We start from the raw sequence: 9,669 nt of genomic DNA, 5'->3' as shown, positions 1-9,669 counted from the left end.
GGGGGGAGTTGGGGCAATGGTTTAGTTGATGAAGTGCCTGATGTGACACCCAAGCATAAAGTCCTGAGTTTGGAAGTCTGAGCAAAAAGCTAAGCATGGTGGCTCACTCTGCAGTCCTAGCACTGAAGAGCCAGAGACAAAGGAAAGACGTTTATCAGTCTTTTTGTTTTATTGTTTGGGATGAGTTTACCCAAACTACACCTGAGCAAGCCGCTCTCCCAGCCTCAACCCTAAGGGGCTTCTAGAAGCCTCAGTCTGTCCTGTGAGCTGAGGACTGAGAACAACAGGCTGCCATCCTGCCCTGACTTTGAATCCCAGCTGGGGTCGCAGGGCTTGAAAGATGGAAGCAGAAGCTGGGCAGAGTCGGCAGCTTTTCAAGGACAACTCAGGGTAGCCCTCACCCTGAGCAGAGCCCAGAGAACCCTCTGACCCACAGGCAAGGACTCAGCCATCTTGGCACCGCCTGGGCATCAGATGCAGACACAGCTCTGGCTCAGCGGGGCTTGTCTACATGGATAATAAGAAGAATATGTTTAATGAGGGTAATTACATACAAGAACAGGAGGTGACCCCAGAGACCACTCATGAGGGCCGTGGGCTTCAGGGCCAGACACATGCTGCTGCAATGGAATCTTTGCAGCTGCGTGAGGAGAGGCATGACTGTAAATGCAGCCCCAGGCTCCCTGGGAAGCAGTTGGGCATGCAAATTTTCTCACATGTCATCCAATGGATTCCGTGCTGTGGAGCAGGTCCAGCTCCTGAGTTTCAGATTGACTAAAGGGCTGAAGCTTGAGAATGGCTGATGTGAACAAAGCTGTTCAGAGCGGGACCCGGACTTACTCCTTGCCCTCACTTTCTGTTTTCGAAGCTTCACTTTGTCCATCTGTAAAATGGCAGTACGGATGCTTGCGCTGCCAGAGTTGCAGGTGAATGGTTAGGCTGGGAATGTCCCTGCCCAGAGTCCGTATGCAGCGCTGCACCAGTGGTCCTAGCAAGCACAGCTAGTGAGCTGTGTGCTCTTCCACACATGGTCTCATGGCCTCAAAAAAAGTCAACCTACAGGCAAATTAATAGCTGGAAAGTGAAAGACTTTGTGGGTTTCAAAAACTGACGCAGAATTATTATTATCTTCCCAAGGAGAGTTAATGACACGAGTGTTCAGAAGCCCGGGTCACACGTCCATCTGCACAAAAGTAACCAAGCTGAGCAGGTAATACAGACACCTGGCAGAACGCCTTGTGTATACAAATCAACGCCATTAGCAGTGATTTTTTTTCTTTTTTATTATATTTTTAAATTTTTTTTAAAGATTTATTTATTATATTTATATGAGTACACTGTAGCTGTTTTCAGACACACCAGAAGAGGGCATCAGATTCTATGACAGGTTGTTGTGAGCCACCATGTGGTTGGTGGGAATTGAACTCAGGACCTCTGGAAGAGCAGTGGGTGCTCTTAACCGCAGAGCTATCTATCCAGCCTCCTATTATATTTTTTATTATCTAAAGCAATTTTCAAATTGAAATATACTTTGATCATATTCTTTCCCTCCCCCAGTCCTTCCAGACCCTCTCCCTACCCACTAGCTTCCAAGTTCTTTCTCAAAAAAACAACATCCCAGGACAACAGCATCAACCCCCACCCCAAACCAAGAAAACAAAATAAAACCACACACACAAGGGAAATACAACAGCAGAACCCCAACAAACTGTAACCAAATAAAAGCACACACAAACACATACACACATACCACACACACACACACACACACCACATACCACACATACCACACACACACACAAACACACACACATACACACACATCACATACCACACACACACACACACATACCACATGCCACACATACCACACATACACCACATACCACACATACCACACACACATACACACACACACAAACCACATACCACACATACCACACACACACACACACACCACATAACACACACACACACAAACACACACACCATATACCACACATACCACACACACACCACACACACACTCACACCACATACCACACATACCACACACACACACACACACACACACACACACACACCACCTGTGGAGTCCATTGTGTATTGTTTAACTACTCTTGAACACAAGGCCTGTTCTGGAGTGGTTGATACACTCAGTTGTATCAACCTATTGATATCACTCTATTGGAGAAAACCTATTTCCATTCTCCCAGCAGGTATGAGTGACAGTTTGATAAAAATAAATAAATAAATAAATAAATAAATAAATAAATAAATAAATAATAGTGTTTAGTTAAACAGAACATGGTACACCAACATAATAAAAATTTCTTTTGTTGGGGAAAAAGGACTCTGGTGGCGTTGCTAAATATAACAGTACTATACAAAAATCTTCATTTTGGATGCTGACGAAGAGCACAGTGTAGTTTGAATCCTATGCCGTTTACCTTTAGAATAGCAAGCAAATAGTGTTTGCCGCTTTGGGTTCTGCTATCCTGACCCGAAGTCAGGGCAGATGTACAGGGTGGAAGCCGGTTCCGTCCACTGGCTGCAACTCCCGTGACCCCTCCGGTTTAACGGTTTGCTTGTCTGTTCACAGAACTTAGGAAAGTCCTGTACTTAGATTACAAAATGGTTTTTGAAGTATTTTCTGTTCTTTAGAACCTCCGCATGGACCTGTGTCACTCGGGTGACTTTCAGTGGCTAAAGGCTATCTGTTGGTTTGGTTTCAGGAAAGGATGTCTGTTGTCTAGGCATTGATTGCTTTAGTCACACCTAACCCAAACACTACCCAACTCTGTCCTGCTCTGAGGTCACCTTTGAGCTGCCTCATTCAGAGAAACTCAGATGTGGTCTTAGGAGCCCACCATGAATAGCAGACCCCCTCCAGGGCTTTCCAGGGGTAGAGGCTGTCAGGAACTGGGAATAAAGACCAGCCATATTCTTTACTATGCAGCCAGTAGCTGAAGGTAGATAATAACAAAAAATCCGTAGTCCCTTTGCGAAGTGTCTGTATCGCCACACTGGAATATGACCCAGCTGTGAAAATGAATAAGCTACAGCCTTCGTCAGCTGTTGCATGTATTATGGATGCCAGACTCATTAACAATGTTGTGCAATCAACCATGAAGCAGAGATTACCATTCTTTTGTAGAACCATTAATGGCAGGACTCAAGATCTAAGTGACAGAGCCTTGTGCCCTCCTGTGACCCTCTCCTCTGAGTTCCAACCCCTCCCCCCTCCTTGCCTCTGGCTCCCTTTGGGGTACCAAGTCCTCGCTTTGCCCAGGTGGAGATCAAAACCTCTGCCTGTCCTTGGAGGGGAAGGCCACACTGTGATTTTCTCACCATTCCTCTGAAAGCGATGTCAGGGTTTAGACCCTTGGTAAAGGAATCTAAGGGGCCCAAGGAGGAGGGGGAGCAAACCAGAAGGACTGTTCTAGTGACCAAAATCTCTCCAGCCTTCTGGTGTGAGGAGGGAAGAACCCCCTTTCAAAGTCATGATAGCTTTGGGAAGTCACACCCACCCCCTCATAAGCTCTCTTGTGAGGAAAACCTTCAAGGTAACCAAATGTCTAATTTATCTGTCTCTGCATGCAAGCCCACGGGCCCTGCTGTAGCTGACTTCAGAGAAAGTTCTGGAAAACCTCTTTGCATTCTTACCTAGCATAGAAGTTGTAATAAAAGCTTCGACATCCTCTTTGGCCATGCCTCTCCTCTTGCTTTTTTACTCACTGTGGTGTTCATGAAAGTTAACTGTAAGGCCAGTTACCTACACAATCACCATTCACACTGGGAGGAGCTCCCATAGCCCAGCATTTACTGGAAGGTAGAGCTAGGGATCCATTTAGTTGGGTTAGTGAGATGTGTTGATGTGGATTTCAGTTTTCTCTCTCCACAGTTACTGTCAACACTTAATCAAGTTGTTCCACAAACTCTGTGGCACACTGAATCAACTCATTGCACAAAGACACAAGGCCAGCTTGGTGACTCAGCATGGCACATAAACCAACAAGCTGACGTATGTCGTCAGTCACCATATATCATATGCCAACTAAAAGTGCCCAAACTTACAATTCATAGGCAAAAGGATACTTGGTATTCACCTCGATCTGATAACAATCCTACAAAGATAAGATACTACCAATAGCTAGTTTTGAACATGAGAAATATCTCGAATAGCCAAACCGAATTATCACCCATCCTGGAAGAAGAGCCCATATTTATCTTTTCAATTATCTCTCAAACACTGAGTTATCTTTAACTCCTCTCTGTGGAAAATTATATTACAAAATTCACATAGAAACGATAATTAAAAATTATGCAGTATGCATCATTTGCTACCTGTGGTTTGCCAAGCAGCTAATTAGTGGAAATGTGATTTTTATGAATTCTGTGGTGTTTGCAGTATCTGCCAACTTTTTTTGTAATTTGTGATTTGTTGCCGTTACTTTTTGGATTCCAGATAAACATTCACTTTCATGCCTAATTTTATGCTCATAAGTTGATATTTTTAAAAAGATCCCCAAACCTGAATCCACCCTGGCCCCTTTCTCTGTCCTCAGTGACTGTCCCACCTGCCCTTCCTCTGCATGGACTGTTCCCTACATTAATCTCTTTGAGATTGAACTGATGTGCTCTCTGCCCAGACTTGGAAGTGTAAGCTCTCTGAAGAGCCTGACTCAGAACCCATAGTCAGGCCTCTCACCACAGAGTTTCGGAGAAGGATTGAGTCTGGGGAGATTGGCTTTGACCTTTCTAAGTTGATAGCTGAGCTGTTGCGGTGTGTGACTTCCTTCAAGGGAGGAACTGGGTTGTGGTAGGGAAGCTAGGGAGCAGCTAGGAGGAGCAGGCAAGGAAGTTGGAGTCTGGGGAGGCATGTTTGTCGTTGATTGTGGTAGTGAGTCGGGGGGGGGGGTTGACAGAGCATTTTCCTCTATCCCACTCTACCTTATGTTTTGAGACAGGAACTCTCAGGGAACCCGGAGCTCGCTGACTGGTTTCACTGGCTGGCCAGCAAGCTCTGTGAATCCTTGTTTCAGCCCTAACCCCAAGCACTGCGGTCACAGACCTCGAGAGTACTGTGACCTTGACCCAGGACCATAGCTGCCTCTTCTGCCTTGCTGAAGGGCTGCAGTCATGAATGAATACAAGAGATCAGGGATTGTGGAGGGTAGTACCCAGCATGCAAACACACAAGCAGCCCCTGCCAGACTCGCATCATTATTACTTGGACTTTAGGATTAATATTTTCTGACTTTCTGAGTTGGGGGTGGGTGGTGTCTGATAAAGTCCAGGGTCTGGCCGCAGAGTTGGCTGAAGACAAGATCTGCAGCCTTGGGGACTCACCTAGCACAGCATAGTCCCACAGTGCAGTGAGATGGTAATCTATCCCAATCCTCCACACTGCCTGGATTTCAAGGTCTGCGCTTGCACGGAGATACAGCCTCTGTCCGCTGGGTTTGGACTTCTGAACCGGTGATCAATTCCTGACATTTCCTTTGGTTTGGGTATATCATTAAGCAAGAGTTTCAAACAGGCAATCTCAGGCGTAGCTATCACTCCTTTAGCTTACCATTTGTATTCCATCCACTCAAGAACGGTTAGGTAAGCAGCGGCCTTGTGTAGGGTGTACTGAAGAAGTGGAGCTAAAACAGGTAATGTCTGTCAGGGCTCTCTCCCTGCTTCCCCTGCTATAGAACTGACAACAGAGGAGTCAGGCTGCTGCGGAACACCAAGGCCTAGCAGCTACATCAGATAAAAGTATCTACAGCAAATTCAACAGATACAAAGTGAAAAATAATGATTGATATGGATAGATAGATGATAGATACATACATACATACATACATACATACATACATAGATACATAGATAGATACATGGATAGATACATAGATACATAGATAGGTAGATAGATGCATAGGTAGATAGATACATAGGTGGTTAGATACATAGGTAGATAGATACATAGATGATAGACAGGCAAAAAGACATATAGATCACATTTATGTAGCCTAAACTAGGCTTAAACTCATCATCTTCCTGCCTCAGCCTCTGAATGTTAAGGACCTTAGGAAGTAAGCTCTGACAGCCACTGCTGTCAAGTCCTTTGCACATGGCAGATGCTCGGTCAGTTCACTTTCCTCCTCCTAAGACGTTTCCAGAGCTTAATAACTGCACCTTAATGAGGGGCCTGAGAGGAAGACTTGCAAGTGAAAAGAGGAAAGCAAGCTTTCTGTCTCCTTTGGGTGAGGAGAAGTCAACAGAGAGGTAAGGTAAGGCGGCACAGAGGTCGGTGTATCTGATGTTCTCCTGAGTAGACACGTGATCTCCATGGTAAACTGATCTCCGCTCAGATGCACTCTTGTGAGCGCTGCTGCCCTGGACCACTCACCCCACCTTCTCACCCTGTTTTGTTTTTCCTTCCCTTCACTCATCTCCGTGAACATATACATTTGTCTGCCCAGCTCTTTCCTACTAATGTGTACTCTCCTATCAGAGACTCCATTTTGTTCCCTGATCACATTAATCTCCACTCTGCAAATTACTGCTGAATTTGACCTTGGCCGTATCATGCAGCTCTCTAGACTCTCTTGGGTCATTTTGATAATTAAACGCACCAATAAGAAAGCAACACTGGGCACCATGCCTGGCACACCCAAAGTTCTCAATCAATCCTAGCTATCGTTTGATGAATTATTTTCTAGTTATCTCCCTGAGATCAGCTGTGTGCAGAAAGCCTCTGGACCTGCTCGGGGATTTCTTTAGTCCTGAGTGGAGTTAGAAATAGAAAACTGTACTAATTGGGGACTATGAAATCAGCTACTTATGGTTCCAAACCCAGTGAACTCGAAATGTCTAAGACGTGCTTCTCAAGTATGACTGCACATTGGAGTCCATAGGGGACTTTTATCAATTACTGATGCCTAGATCTCACCCCAGAGATTCTGATGTCATTGATGTGGCAGGTGGCCTAAACATCAGGATTTTCTTTTTTTAATTCCCCAGGTGCTTCTGCTCTACAGACTTCCCCTTGAAAGTCAATGAGACAAATGTCTATTTATAGCCCGCCAGTTACTGCACCTTCCTAAAAAGAGAACTTTTCTGGAAGACTGGCTTGTTAAAAATTCATCACTATGGTCCAGGAGGGCCTCTCTTGAGAGATGGCTGTTGAAGTGGGCTCAGCTGGTGGGGGTGTAAGTATAATGTTGAGTTGCAGGCCAGCCTGGGCTACATTGCAAGACCCTGACTCAAAAAAAAAAAAAGGACGGACAGGGTAGCTATTGATTGACTAATGTCGAGTCACAGGATGCTAACAGGAAAAACCTGGGAGGCTACAGCAGCTCAATCAAGTGGGGAAACTGAGGCTAGAAAAGCCAAGCCAATATTTCGCTCCACCCCACCAATGCCAAATAGCACAGCCATTGGTCCCATAGGTGGCAAGAGGAGATCTGCTTATCCTAATATATCTCTGAACTAACAAAACATTTCGTCCTGCTTTGGACTGTAATAGAATTCAGAGTTCTTGGTCCCGACTTAGGAAGAAAAATCCAGAGCTGTTGCCTGTGTCAGTAAAGTCTAGTTGAGTTAGGAAAAGCCATATTTCAGTAAAGGGCTTTCTAGAAAGCAGCCCGACTCCACTCTCCCATTGCCGTGCCATTGAAGAACAAGGTAAGGTGCATGATGCTAAGTGAGTCGAGGCAGCCCAAACGGGACAAATCCTGTGCGGTTCCACTTAACGGAAGGACCCGAGCAGAGTCGAGCTCAGAGACTGGAAGAGGCAAAGTGGTCACTGCGAGTGGAGGGAAAGTGAACGGCAGAATCGCTGCTTAACAGGGACAGAGTTTCAGTCCAAAAGAACCCTGGAGATGGAGGACGGTGGTTTGACGACTTTTGGAGTGCTTTAATGCCGCCGATCTGCACACTTAAAAAATGGTTGAGGTGGTGAATTCTATGGTACGCATAACCTACCACAATTAAAAATCATCCCATAAAATGGTATTCTATCACCCAGTTCTACTGACACGCATGTATAATGCCAACCGGTGTGTTGACAGGTGTGTAATCCCAGCCACGTGGGAGGTTAAGGCATGCCACAGAGGAAGTGGGGGTGGCTAAGAGCAGGTGAGAAGAATCCTGGTTCTCAAATACAATTGCACATTGGAATCCACCAGGGATCTTAACAACGACTGGTGTCTAAGTCTCACCCTGGAGACTCCCGTGTCACTGATAGGGCTGGCAGGTGGCCTGAAAAACAAGATTTAAAAAAAAAAAAAAAACCTCCATGTGCATCTAACCTTTAGCCGGTCTGAGAACCACAAACAAGAGGACCTCATTTCAGATCCCAGTACTCTGGAAAGAAGCTTGGTGTTGCCACAGATGAGCTTGTAACCCCAGAGCGTTTTGGGGGGGGCCGGGGGGACACTGCGGAGTTCTAGCAGGGCTCCAGGATCTTGGAGCTGACTGGGACAATGAAGAAATTAGAGGACACAGAAGTAGCTGAGGTCAGGTGGTCTGGGCTCTCTGTGGAGAAACCACTACACCCTAGAAGCTCAGCGTGTTTGTTAAGTAGAGTTGGACAGGGATGTGGGGTTATTGCTGAGGTGAACCTAGGGGTGGGGTTAGTACAGCCAGATAATCAAGGGGGCAGGGTTTATGCTCTACAGCTGGGCCAAGGATACAGATTTATAGGGGCAGACTCTGTAGGGGAGTAGCCATCAGGCCAGAAATGCCTTCAGAGATAAAGCTATGGCAGGCTTTGCCGTTCGCAGTGGGACTGAGGCTGGGGTCTTTGATATGGCGGGTGCCATCTCAACAACACACATTCCTTCAGGGCATCCTCCCCTTCCCACAGAGGCAGAGAGGAAGATCTCAGAGGCTGACTGGCCACTCGCCTCGCTCCAGGTTCAATGAGAGATCCTGTCTGAAGAGACAAAGAACCTAGCAAAGGCCACTCTTCCTCCAGCCCTGCTCTCTGCTTTCTCATGGCAGTCACGTGGGAGACGTCCTTCCACATTCCCAGCACCTCAGACCAAACATGCCTTCCCCATGGTGACTGCGAGCCAAAAGAAATGCTTCTTCCTGTCACACTAACGAGTAATGACACAGTGAGAAATGCAGTCCGGGAGACTTAATGTAGTCTTTGGGATTTTAGTTAGGATGTAAAATAATGGGCATGATCGTGGCATTATTAGAAATATTTTTTTTTAAGATTTGTTTGTTATTATAATTAAGTACACTGTAGCTGTCTTCAGACACACCAGAAGAGGGTGTCAGATCTCATTATGGATGGTTGTGAACCACCATGTGGTTGCTGGGATTTGAACTCAGGACCTTCAGAAGAGCAGTCAGTGCTCTTACCTACTGAGCCATCTCACCAGCCCGAAATATTTATTTTTATGTGTATGGGGCAGGGGTATGCATGGGTACATGTCAGTTGCCCAGAGTCCACGTGAGGTAGCAGATCCCTGGCAGCTGAAGTTCCAGACAGTTGATTGAGCTGCCTGACGTGAGTCCAGGAAGGAAAATGAGGTCCTCTGCAAGAGCAGTAAACACTGCCAACCAGTACACCATCCCCAAGTCCTTCGGGATGACATTTTTGTCCATGTGTATCATTGCACCTTATGGTATGGTATTCACCTCCACTGCCCTCCCCCACCCCAC

General features: G+C 46.1%; 1 protein-coding gene across 4 annotated transcripts in view; it reads left to right on the top strand.

Moving 5' to 3' along the window:
- The window catches only part of Mapk4 (mitogen-activated protein kinase 4), a 152,401-nt gene that overhangs the window by 119,926 nt on the left and 22,806 nt on the right, over positions 1 to 9,669 (top strand). The gene's annotated exons all lie outside the window — the stretch shown is intronic.

Source organism: Mastomys coucha, unplaced genomic scaffold (genome assembly GCF_008632895.1).
Source record: "Mastomys coucha isolate ucsf_1 unplaced genomic scaffold, UCSF_Mcou_1 pScaffold13, whole genome shotgun sequence".
Taxonomy (NCBI): domain Eukaryota; kingdom Metazoa; phylum Chordata; class Mammalia; order Rodentia; family Muridae; genus Mastomys; species Mastomys coucha.
The sequence above is the reverse complement of the archived record's forward strand: the minus strand, read 5'-3'. Positions and strand labels throughout refer to the sequence as shown.